This window comes from Bombus pyrosoma, linkage group LG15 (assembly GCF_014825855.1).
Source record: "Bombus pyrosoma isolate SC7728 linkage group LG15, ASM1482585v1, whole genome shotgun sequence".
Classification (NCBI taxonomy): domain Eukaryota; kingdom Metazoa; phylum Arthropoda; class Insecta; order Hymenoptera; family Apidae; genus Bombus; species Bombus pyrosoma.
This window is the reverse complement of record NC_057784.1, coordinates 1,758,112-1,772,355: the sequence shown is the minus strand read 5'-3', so window position 1 is coordinate 1,772,355 and position 14,244 is coordinate 1,758,112.

Below are 14,244 nucleotides of genomic sequence, written 5' to 3'. Positions count from 1 at the left end.
TATCCTAAACGTGGGACACTTCATTTCTGCTGATTTATAAGAATGGTATCGCGAATCTTTGTTTGCCGTCATTTTAATTCCCAAAAATTCGCAAGTTTTCAGCGGACGTTTGAAATGATATAATTCTCTTTAAAAAAGTTCACAATAGTGAAACAAATCTCGCGCAGTTCCCCTTTGAAAGTGCAAGATAAAAGCAAAAGAAGAACGAACTCAAGAGTAAACTCAAAGCGAAATAAATTCTCTCCGCGAGTTATTTAGAGCGATCAATGTAGAAATGTTCAGACTGTACTTAAACTTACCGTTACAGGGGAAGGAATCGTTTCCCTTATTCTTGCTCGTTTAAAAGTGGTAAAGTTTTTTGATTAATTCTTTGAGCAATTAATTCTTCTACTATATCCTTTCTCAATGACGTTGAAAATGTTGCATAGCAATTGAATTTTTTGTTTCGTTATACGGAAAAGTTAAATTGCTTACAAGATTCGAAAGTACAAAGAAATAAATAAGAAACTAATTACGTTTTCGATAGTTGCGTAATATGAAATTTCTCTCCGCCAATTCTTACGAATTGAAGCTCAGGAAAGAAACTGCGAAGAGTAATTAAAATAATTCGGTTTAAATAGTAGCCTATTATTTAAACATTGATATATTGCTTTTTTTCACGATACCACAAGTATAATAAACATTTTTTAAACATTATCAATTAACGCACAAAAATACACTTCTCCGCCTACTTTGCAAGAATTTAATTTAATAACAGGTTGGATACACCGGTGGCTTTCTTTATTGCTAATGTATACATAATTATATATGTATGTAGATTTTCTCTGTACAAACATTTACATACATATTAGTTACTTTCCTTCTAGATATCAGCTTGGCAACATACAATCCTTATGCTCTGCAACGTGTTTAGTAGTATTTACTGATCTCTTTACAAAGTTTAATCACGCATAATACGTTCACAATACCAATAGAACTATCTTATCTCTATTCCCAACATTATTTATTTGACAGAATAATTGAAATTAATCGAAATTTACAGATATTATTTTTCTATTCACATTCAGATTTTAGAATATATATTTTGCATATACATAATATTTTAGTGTAGATATATTTAGTTTAATTTATGGGAAACCGTACTGTTCATAAATTCATTTGATCGTGTTTAAATAATTAAAAGCAACGGAGAATTATTAATGTTGACGAAGGAAAAAGATCTTGCAAAGCGTAATTATAAAATATAATTAGAATTTATTGAAACTCGAATTATCAAGCAGAAGAAAAGCATTTTTTGATTCAACGCATTCTTAAAATCAAATGAACGAAACATTTGACGTGCATGCAAATTGAAATTGAAATTATGTGCGGCTGTGCAAGTCAATATTCTCTAGGAACACACCAGCCCACGGATTCGCGTGGGAGGAACAGATTGTTGGGATTGAAAAATAATAATTGAATTTTCTGCCGACTGACGTGAAAATCGTTTTAAATCCTTTCTAGTACGGGGCAGATTGGTGATCTATAGATCGCCGGTATTGTTGCCAACCCAAAACGAACTACTATCGAAATGAAGAGCGCGCCACACTTTTTATTTCCGATAAACACGAAAGTTATTCTTGTTTTTTTTTTTTTTAGTCTGTACACCTCTCTTTTGAAAATGTTGACTCGTTGAATTAACGTTATTTAATTCTGTGTAAAATTAAAATTAATTCTAATAATCGTGTTATCTGAGTTTAAATATCTATCGAATAGAAATAAAAACGGAATTTTTACAATTTCATCTAGTTTCATTTTTTAAACAACTATTTCTCTGTTTTGCAAAGTCGTTGAAATGTTTTTCTCGAAAAAAATTGCGCTTCTTGCCTGCAGAAGTAGGCAAGTGATGGTATGGAAGTACCTAAAACGTTTAAAAAACTCCGAGCTAGTTAGCCCATCACGGAATTCGCCCTTTAAATTGTAAAATAGCGTGGGATTGAGCACGGAGATAGAAAGAAGAGCGCGCCACAATTCTTCAAAATGCACAGCCGAGAATCTAAGCAGTCCACGAACGAAATTTTCAAGCTAATTATATCTGGATTTAAATTTCAATCCCTTTTCAGGTTCCTAATTCGTTTTTCTACTTTCACTTTAGTAAGTAAGGGTGGGAAAAATGCATAGGAGATTATTTATATTAAAAACCACGGGTAGAAAAAAAATTGATTGCAATTTGCGTACGAAGAACGTATGATCCGAACGATTCGTTGAAAGCGGAGAAACGAAATCATTTGGAAGGACGCGTACAAATTACAAACATAATTGCAGACCACATAGGCACTAGTTTAGGTCGTACAAACCTGATTTATGATATAGAACCTCGTTTGATCGGAATTTAATATTATTGCCGTTATTAATTAACCTTTCGAATGCTGAAGTCTCACAAGCCAATAAATAATGAATACAAAAAGCAATGAACAGATAAAATGGCTAGATGTAATTTGAAATCTCAAATGAAAAAATGTTAATTTAATACGATTATTACGATATTATATTTAATTCAAAAGATGATTCTCAGATAACAAACTTTTCGTTTTGAATTTCTGCGTGAAGTGTTTTATGTTGTCAGTATTTTAAAATAAACGCGTTTCCGGGGGGAAAAAAAAGAGGAAACATGTCGAAATAGATTTTAACTATTGATAAAAGAATTAAAAAATTTCATGAAAAAAGGATAGAAAATCGGAGGACACTTTTATCTACTATACATATAGATAAGCTTTGATCGAAAAATGTTATAATATAAATATTTTAAAGATTCTTTTTAGATACAGCAATATTCAAACGTCAGTGAGAAATTACACCTTGAAATATTTTTTTACACAATATTTATACCCTTTAAAGTATATTTGTATTTGAACGAATAGGGGGCTTCTACTATATTTTATATTCGTACCAATATGGAAGTAGCGAAATCCAAAAATGATCACAATCGATCGTACCATTTATCTGCCGTTAGAATCCCCAGAAATTCAATGTTGCTGCGCAACAGAATAGTGATACAGACCTGCAACACCTACGTATAAGAGGCAGCCAGCGAAATTTCATTCGCTCATTCATAATAGAGCTTCGCGCGCTAAGAGTGTATGTAGCCAAATCTCCGTCAGTTTATCATCATTCCTAAGCCTGCAAGTAATTACAGGAGACTACGGGTATATGTTCGAATTCTAGTACATACTGCCTTTCTCAACCCAGGCCAGCGATAATTAAGTGACTCGTGCTTTCAGCATCCTACGTTTGATAGGGCGTACAACAATATACACGGGAAGGAATATTAATTCCGTTGTGTAACAGCGGTCACATTTATTCGCGACGGATTTCTGTTTAACAGTTGAAGATCAGCTGGATTGTTATGCCAGAAATGAGCGGCTCGTGGAATTGCATTACCTTCAGTATTAAGTTCGTCTAGCTTTCGATGGTATTTGAAGAATGTCACAAAAATATTACTTAAAAGCAGCTACAGAGGATAAACGTATCGACGGTGAGATAGCAAATAACTCGGAGAAATGAATGTTCGTCATATTTGAACGAGGCGGATAAACTCGGATGTCCAAGTGTGTTTATGGGAAATGAGAAAGCGTAAAAATGTAAAGAATGCATGTAATGCTGAAAGATATATAAAATGTTCATGTGTTACAATGTTCACTAAAGCAGTCGTTATACTTGAAAGTTCTTATGCGTTTAGGGGAAAAGATCTATTTTGCAGATTTATTTTTCAAAGAACGAGCAATTTGTTTTGAAATATTCGGGAAAGAACCATTGTTCACTGTATATCAGAGGGATAATTTTTATGTAGATTTTTCATAGAATTAAGGACGTTCATTTTATTATGAACTTTTATCGAACAAACGTACGATTGCACCATTTAACATTCCGTACGTATTCCGTACGAATGCATTATTTAGCAGCAGCAACAGTGGAAACACGGAACGTTACCAGTGTTGAATAAAAAGAATTGTTAGAACGCAGTAGATTGCACGTTTGTTTCACGATACGATATTTATTGTATCCACTTATTACAATATACTTATTACAGTACAGTGCTCTGTGAACGGAAATCCCTTGTAAATCGAGAGCAAATGTTGCCGACGCCAATTTTCCTGCTTTTTCGCTTAATGCAAGAGATAAAGAGAGATAAGTCTTCCCAATAAAATAATTCTCTTCGATTCTCATCTAGATGAAGATACGTTTAACATAAATCGAATTCTTGGCCTCAAAGAATCGTCAGACGTTAATAATTACAAGAAAAGTGCTCGAAAAAGATATTCAATCGAATTCAATATTTTGCGTTTCGTTGAATGTCCGCATTACCCAGACGTAGACTGCGACTACCAGTAAGCCGAATCTGCAAAGCTGAGGGTAATTTCTTCTGTGCAACAGTACGGCACTGATACTGAAGAAAGTAATCAATTTCTCTACATCAATTACAATAGAACAGTCCTTTATCAAGTTACTATTAGAATAGTAGTTTGGAACGTACAGAAGTGCCAGCTGCGCGCGTCTTATATATTTTAATTGTTAATGAACGAACAGGTGAAGCGTACAAATTGTCTCGAATTTAGGATATTTCGGTTTAAGACGTCTTTTTAATTTTTAATGTTCTCCTCCAACCTTCTAGATATTTATCGTTCGTATTATCAAATTATCGAAATGACTGAGTTCAGATTCTTTGTTTTCGCGATAAGTAAAAACAGTAGGAATTTTTTTTAGCGAAAGTAACGTTGAATTTCATTCGGACAGAAACATGATCATACAATCTTCTACATCAATCTACATATATGTAGTGAAGCATCGATCGGAAGCAAGTAATTCCGGCGTTAAAAAGAGCACTATCAATCGTGATGCATATACTTCTCTTGACAAGTCGTCACGTTTACGTGACACTCGATGACCGCCGTTAATCACGAGGCTCCGTCAGTCGCGGACGTTTAAAATTATTGCTCTAAATGCGATTATAACGAAATTTATTGGATTTACAACGAGCCTGTTAACGATCCTGGCGTACTGATTTCATCGCACCTTCAACTCGTTCCTTTCGTTTCACCTTTCGCCCTTGTCTCTGCAATTCTCAAGGCAGCCTCTAGCACGTTCCGTCTAGCGACGCGACGGAAGAACGAATTTCCGGAAGACGAGACCCAATCGAGCGTCGCCCATTCGTCACGGCGACTTCTGCCGTAAAGAAGACCGAGGAGACGAAAAAAAAAAACGACGCATAAACGAACCGCAACTGCGATTCTCTTGGGAGTTGCGTTGCTCCACCACGGGGAATGAATTTCTTGGTTAAAACTTTTGTTTTGTGCCGGGTATGAAAATACAAGACCGTATTGAGTATACACGTATATTGCCGCTCATAGGTATGCGAACACTTTGGTCGATTTCTATTAACGACACCGGATTATTATTGCCAGAAATATACACTTGAATTAATGACAGAGTAATGATCAAAAGGCAAAATTGAAATTGTTTTAATATTTCGATTTCTATTATGTAATATTAATATATGTATAATGTTTCTGTTATAGATAGAATAGAAAACCAAAGGGTGCAATGAAAATTGGCTGAAACAATGATCGACGGATATAGTGGATAGAGTCAAAGAAAACATTTAATTTTCTTACATATATATACCAATCCTACATAGTTTAACAATTCTTAAAGATTTTAATAATTCTCTCATGATTTATCAAGTGCATCTCGACGGAGGGACTTCCATTGATGACGAGCTCTGCTCTTGATGACTAAGGATTCTAGAAGTTGCTTATAAAAAACGTCGGAATATCTCGTAAAAACGAAACAAATATGTACACGCATTGAATTGGACAGAGGCAAAACGTAAATTGCGCTGGATAAAAGCAATTGATCATGGAACGGTTTCTTTTCCACCGACATATCGTCATCTATATATTAAGAAAACCATCTTCTTCGTGTCGTTTGCACAAAGCCACAGGGACGTGCGCTCGAGATTCTTCTTAAATTTCGCGCTATTGCTCCGTCGGATAGATTTTAATGGGCTTTGTACGCGGGACACGTAGTCACTTTGCACCAGCAGGCTACTACTCGTGGCACACGCTATCTGCGTTTCCGTGGTGTACGATTCGTGTGCACGTGTTTGAATACGATGTGCACGAGTGCACGTACACGGCAGCGTACGTTCGTGGGTCGATTGTGTTCAACAGACCGGCTGATAGCGATTAGAAGCCAAACCAGGCCAGATTTGAATGGCCGATAAAACGAACAAGGCGATGCTCGTTTCTTTCGGCTCTGTTTATCAGACCGGCGCGGCGTTGCGAGGAATTTTCTCGTTTGAATGGCTGGACCCGGTTGGTTAACAGAAAAGATAACTTTGCGCCAGCGTAAATTCCTCTTCTTTTGGGTTATTGAAATTCTTGATAAGACAAGGAAAAAGGGGTGGCTCGTATTCTCCAACGTGAATGTGAGATGAATTTACTGTTACGTAAATACTTTATGCTTGCGCAAGGCACAAGTATTACGTACGAAGAGAGAGAAATTGTTGGTCATGTTCGTAAATAAAACATTTCATTGAAAATTTGGCAAAATGTACATAATTTTGCATTAAAATTAGTTTAAAAACTATTGACAATATCGGAATATGTAAACGATATAGTAAAAACGAATACTTCGATAAGCGTTTGTTCCAATGAAGCATAAGTATCACATAAAAGTTCGAGAAATTGGTAATACTGCTCACCAACAGAATCTTTATTTGAAATTCTGCACAACACACGTAGTTTTGTATTATAATTAGTATATAAACTATTAACAATACCGTTAGAGACAGTATCGTTATAGAAATGTACACGTTTATTCCAATAAACCTTAAAATACACGAGTAACGCCTATTGAAACTGCTAAAAGTTGAAACAATTACCGTTGCAAAACCAATGAAAATCTTGAAATCCAGTTGAAGTGGCGAGAAAGAGTAAACCTTGCCCTGTAAAATGCTCTTCGTTTTATTCTGCTCCGACTTTCCGTTGCTAAGATATCATCGTTCTCGTAGAGAATCGAATTTTTCACTAATCTCTCCATCGCTGTCTCTCTCGTACGCTCGGACCTCCCACTCCATTCGCGTCACTGACCTATCGCAACCCCTTTTTAATATTGCGCTGGTCAGTGACAGACAGCGCCTACGCTATTTTTTACTATTGCTACTACTAAGCGTGCGCGTTACCTGGGAAAAATGTAGGTCAGGCCGCTCGGGCCTGTCATTCATATTTCTATAAACTTAGACACATCTACTATGCTCTAAAGGGCTGTATCTTCGGAACGAATTGAGATATCGATTTAAATCAAAATACATTATCCAGGGCACACTTTCTACTATCTTCTAAGTAGATAATACGTAAAAATTTTCTGATTGTTTTACGTGTATTGTTTATAAAATATCGATGTATTATCTGACGGTGACACTTGCCGATATCTTTTTCTTTTTTTATTAAGAAACAAAATCTCCTCATAAACGAGTTATATAGATTGACGTTAATTTCAACACATAAAGCTCGTACATTGTAAATTTACCATATCTCGAGATGCGCGAGGTTTTGAACGGCGACCGTAGAAAACGTCAGTTGGAAAGAAAACTAAAATACACTTTTCTATGCATTTTAATTTTACTAAATGTCGACAGAAACGTATTATATAATACTGACATTAGAGGATTGTAAATCTGTTCCTGTAAATTACTATTTATAACGCAATTATTATTCGAATCGTTGTTTATAAAATAGAGTAGAGATATTGTACAAGTATTTAGAGGAAAATCTTATTTGAGTTTCTCAACATGAAGGAATAAATTTCGAAATTCTCTAAACAGGTACGTGAGCCAGAATGATTTATACGGTTCGCTCTTTCTTTTCCAAAAAACGGCAAAAAATCTTTCCCCGTATTTTCTTACGGAGTAATCTCGTAGCTTAATCTTCCTCTTTTCGTTCCTTTTCTCTGTGTACGTTAATCCCATTACGAAAGCCATTTTCTGCAAAAACGACATACGGTCGACTACACGAAATATGTTTTACTTAACGCTTATTTACTATATTTACCGCGAATCGAATCTTTACAGCATATAAAGCTTTTCCTTGCGAATCCACTGACAAAACGAGACATATCAGACCTTTCACCTACGCATCGTCGGTTTTTCTATCGTTGATTCCAAGTCCAGTCGAATTGTGAAATCACAAAGATACGCGATCGATTCGGCGCATCGTTGTCACGGGAAATCATCACATTTTTTAAAATGCATATATGGAAAAATTACGTCGATGTATTAAATGTTATCGATGCAAGCAATTTATTGAAATGAAAATTCGTATTTTTTTCAGTGCGCTCGTCTAATTTTTAAATTTAGCGAATTCCTTAGAGGAAATGTGTTTCAAGTAAAATCCAGATAAAATCCGCTTCGTAATACATCCGTTTGACAAATCTAGACATCCCGCCAGCAAGCAATATTTCCTTTGCGATATTTCAATCATCGAAATCCCTGACCACTGGGATTTATTGACTGTAGTTCCAGGAAGGCTTAGCTTTAGCCGCTTAAAGTCCCATCACTTTTTCTTTTCGATAGATTGATTTACGCATATCTTCGAAAACGATCAAACATAAATATAATAAACAACAAAATCGTCAATTTATCTACTAACTGCTCGTCCGGCTGTTATTAGCAATATTTTTGAATCGTTTATGTTTCGTTTATTAAACGTCACAACCATCCTTTTACCCTACGTGTTTTACTCATCTTTGCACGTTACGCGCATTCTATGAATTTTCTTTACTTTCAAATTTTCCATAAATGTGTAAAAATCGGCAGTCTACTTATTATACCTATTCGCTTGTACAAAGTCAACTTAACGTATAATGTGCGCGCGTAGTAAAGCGATTAATCTCGAGCACACAGATTGCAGCGATCTTAAAATCTATCCGTCTTTAAGGGAATGTCAATATTTGATCAGACCTAATAGGAATCGTTCGCCTAGAATGAGGAGTCTCTCGATCGGGACGATTGAATTCCCTAAATTAATCGTGTACCGACACATCGGATTCATTATCAATTTACCCGCGCCCGCACAAATTAAGGCAATAGCTATGATACACGTTGGCTGTAGCGCGCACGCGTTTGGAAACGCTGTTGCGCGCCGTTTACTCAATTCCGGCGATCAACGCGCTCCGCAAATTACAGCGTTTTAATTGCAGAGCACCGCAAACACGCAGATCCTTCCCTCGCGGACGGAACTGTTCGATGTGATTTTAAAATTACATCAAATAATAGGACGGACGTTAAGTGTTGCGTAGCGTTGCGTAACGAAACTGTTTATGCACTTGATTGCCATGATCGTTAGCTAATGGGATTTTATTGTTTCATGTCGTGGCGTTTTGGTTTACGCCAGATTTAATATGTTTTCGAGTGAAGCGTTTAATTCCTTGTGCGAATGAAATTACGAAGTGATTCTCCAGTGAGAATTAGGGGATAATGTCGGGCGATTTCGCTCGGGAATCGCTAACGAGCTTGATTATTTTTCGATAATTGCTTTCACGCGGCCTGAATGTTTTATTTTTCCAAGCGAGAATTAAATAACCGCTAGTATACTGCATAATTATCGTTTGGAAGATTATTGCTATCAGAAATAAAATCTGCCGTTCTATCGAGACTGAGAGCGCGAGGAATAGTTAACCGTTAAACTTGAAACTTGTTGCATTGCAATGCAAAACCGTGTCGTAAATCTTCGTTTCTTTCTTTATCGGTACAGTTAGCGAAACTTTTTCATATCCTGAAATATTTGTCAAATGGTAATAATCATCACGGAAAATGATAAAGTTTCAACTATTCCTTCAGTGGTAGCAAATTTTACTTTTAATACATGGCATTTGCGAATTAAATTGATAAAGAGCAGAAAATTTGTCGTTTTGATAATTTTTTGTTAATTAGAATAACAAATAGATACGACACGATGTAAACTAGAGAAGAAACAATGAAAATAAAAAAAAAAAGAAAAACGTCAGAGAGAAAACGAGGTTGCAGATACGTAGACACTGCGTGTGTGTGTATATAACATTATAATAAGAAGAATAACGCGCGAAAAGAACATGAAAAACGACTCGTATGAATTTAATGTTGCGAACGCCCGTCGTGATGTCGTAATTTCTGCACCACTGACATTTATTACTTTTCCAGAAATTAAATGAATATAAATAACGACCCGGTAAACACAATTTGATTCAAACAATGTGGACGATGATACGATGGTACAACGAGAGGTGACAACCTACGTGTTAAACCCAATGAATAAAATTTCACACAGATATTTGCTCGAGTAATTTGAGAGTTTAATTGAACGAAATGTCGGGGTGTGTTCTCCCTCGCAACTGTTTCACGTAGCCGACACTTCACAATCTGCCCTGGCGAAATTATCACTCGAAACGTTCCGCGCGGCGAAACTTTTGCGTGTCCCGATGTTTCAATGTGTCCGGCCTCGAGATAACTGATTCCGCAAACTGAAAAGGATCGGCCTATTTGTCTCGTAATGACAAATTGAAAAGGAACGGTAACAAGAGGAGATAGTAATTAATAAATGGTAAGATGCGATTCAGTCCTGTTTTCTTTAGCCTAAAGAACTTTCTTAAACCTGTCTACTGACATACGACGTCTTACTGTTGTACAGAGTTGTCCGTAACTGATGGTACAACCGTGTACAAGGTGATTCCACGTGAAAAAATAAGTTGAAAATATGAAATAAAATGTTTTTAAGACGGTCATTACGAAGATTCAAATCGTTGCACTTCGATTCGAACGTAATCCTGTAATTAAAGTATCTTGTCAAAGCCAAAAATAAGCCAACGACCGAGTACGTTCGTCGTGTAAGTTACAGATCTAAGAACCTCTGTCTACTGTTTCCTTTCCGTCTGTGATTCGCAAGTGTTCTTCATTTTACGCAACCGCAACTTCATAACCGCACTGTCACAAGCAAGACAGCGGATTCGAAGTTGTTTCACGGAGCATTACCCCCTTTCCAGCCGTTCGGCACAGACTCAAAGGGCGGACGTTAAAAGAGTCTGCTAACGTCGTTCACGAGATTTGCTCGGAGTTTGCGCGAGCGATGTTTCACCGGCCCTCTTTAACTCGAGTAACCGGTCGCTCAATTAATCCTGCCTGAAGCAGCGACTGTGAACAGCTAGTATCGAAAACGTACCAAGTGAGACTTTTTGGTATTTTAACCCTGTGATCTCATTACGGTTAAATGACCCGCTTAAACGATCAAACTTTTAGCTCGCGATCTCTGCCGGTTTTAGGAAAGTAGCGTGGCCAGATTGAAACGTTAGCTACGCATAGAAACGATTCCTATTAGGTCGGCGCATCGATCTTCCATGCTATTCTACGTTAACAACGATGTAAAAGCATAGGCACATTTGTAAAATACTTGCAGGAATGATATTTAGAAAATAAGAAGCTAATTTTGTTTGCACCAGTTAACGGTAGTAATATATATTAACTAATATTACAGAGCGTCGATAAGAAATTTTCTTATGTACTAGATTACATTTTTTAAATTCGTATCAAATATTTAAAAATTTTTCATTCGTATCAATCCTATATTTGTATGAACAAACAGGACTTTGAAATGAAACTAATGTAAATATCAATCCACGCTCAATATGAATCCATTGTTATTTCGTATTTTTGTTACATCTTTTTAATAAAGTATTTCTCAGTTTATTTTACAGATATTTTATACTTGTTATTATTTATAAAACATACGTAACGTACAGAATTATTTGCCAGAGTAAATGCAACATTCTGTACATTTAGTTGCTTCCCTCTCTCATAGATAAAATAATTAAAGCCGTTAATGTAAAAAGAAAAAAAAAAAAAGAGGAAAAACGCCTGTAATGCGCTCGAACCAACGTATTCTATGAATTCTCCGGAAATAAATGGATACAATTTTAAAGGTATCGAAAGAGCTTAAAAGTTAGGAATCCCTGGTCTGTTTCGAGCCTAGAACAAATCACTTTAAACATTTACAACTACGTCGGACAAACGTCAGCCGCATTTGGTATTCCAGTTGTCTCGTATCCATTTAAATAAATTAACCCCCGAAGGAAGAACGTTGCTAGATGTGATCCTGGGACAGAAATGAACAGCAAGAAATTTTCTTAAGTTTCATTAACTTTGTACGTCGCTGGGGATATTCCCTACTGAAACTCGTAATGACGTGGCAAGTTGTTTACGAGGCTGTGAAAGAGACGGACGTGCCGAGACAAAGTTTCGTTCGGTCGTTCGCCATCGCCACTGAGAAAGAGAGAGAGAGAGAGAGAAAGGGAGGGAGGAAGCAGATTTACCTTTAACTCCTACGAAAAAGTTCACGAGTTTAAGTACTTTCCGTATCAGATGTCTCTTAGGTATCGTTGAAATAGCACAACAAACGGAAACGGTTGCATAAAACAGCGGCGGAGACCCAGTTGTACCAATGGGATTATGAAAGAAAATTATCACCGCCCGAGCATACCGTCGAAAACAACTTTCCAGTAGTGCTTGTGCTTGTTTTCGATTCGACTGAATTACCTTTTAAAAGAAAATTAATTATCGATTGAAAGCAAGTCGTTCCCGGCATGGATTAAAATTTTCGCTGTACCAGAGCAGTCTCATTTCCTTTTTTTTTTTTTTTTAATGGCTTTATCAGCCAGGTGGAAAGGCATTTGGATCCGCGAAACGATCATTTCAGTTACATGAAAAAGAATACTTTTCCCAACGGTCGTATTTTCACGTTCGTTGTACGTAAAATTTTAATTATTGAAAGGCATCGCTATAGAAGCAGAAATTGAATAGAAAATATGATATTCCACTGCTTCAAGGACGAACGTTGGTAGTACAGTTCCATTAATTTTAATTTCGTGTCGCGTTACGGTTACTTCTAATTTAACCGTACTTGACAATAGCTGTACAAATTTAAAAACGTAGGAAATTTGTTGTTGTTGAAAAAATTAATTTCTTTGAAGATCTGAAAGTCGCCAATAGTTGGTAATTTCCTTTACCAAAATTACGTAATAAAATCTTTAAATTTCACATGCACTTTGGTTGAGATAACATAAATTGTGAACAAAAGAAGACTTGCAGTGTTTTAAATAAGTTTTACGTTAAGTAGACTAAAAAGATATTCGGTAGAACAACCATACGATTGTTACGAAAATTGTAGAAACTCCTCTCTTCTCGGTGTTCATCCTTGTGAGAATCATATTGCTCATATTTTATTGCGTGAAGGAAGATTCTGCCGTGGTATATTTTTCGTAACGATAATAGAACTGTCAAAATGATAAAATCCAGAGCGTACGTTTAAACGACCATACCAAATAGCCTGCCCGTAGCGAATCATCTTATAAGATCAAGCTTTCTAACCGAAATGTAGTAAAATTTATACAGTATAAGTAGAAAAACGTATGTTTCTTTTAATCGCGATCTCAAAAACGTTCTAACAATAGCTGGTCATAATCGAACGAGATAATTAATTACAATAATCCAAATATTCACATCATACTTCTAGAATTAACGAAATTTTATTGAACTTCATTCTATGAAACACCTGTTATATGTTATACGTTAAACGCATATAATGTTCAGACAACTCGTGACCGCGCGAGAACTTGCCTTCGTAATATTAAACTCCCATTATGCTATCAGAGAACATCAGATACCTGATGTGATGTTTTTCGAAAGTTCTAATAGCAAATCCAGCATACATTTCATTTACTTCAACACTCGTTCATAAAGTGAACGTTCTTTTTCCAATTTCTAACTTTCTAATTGAAAGAATTAATCTAGAGAGGATTTATTAGCTCGTAAATAGAATATTACAGTTTCCCAATTATCCTACTACGATTAATGTCAAAACAATACGGCTCGCCTTTCACAAAAATAGCCTATATTGTTAGTAAATTTGCTTTGGCGCATAATGGCAAGTAAACTTCGCTTTATAACAATAGCCACGTGGTAAAACTGTAAAACTGCGAACAAAGTGCTTTCACGATGTAAGGGCTACTGACAAAGGAATTTAATTTCCGAGACGCGAATGACTCTTGTTTGATCGTATGATTTCGTAGCCGCGGACATGCTCGTTCGAAATGAATTCTTTACGAAGCTTCCATTATCCTTTTCCATTATTTTTCTTTTTCTTTTATTTTTTTTTCTATCAATTTCTAACATTCCCATAG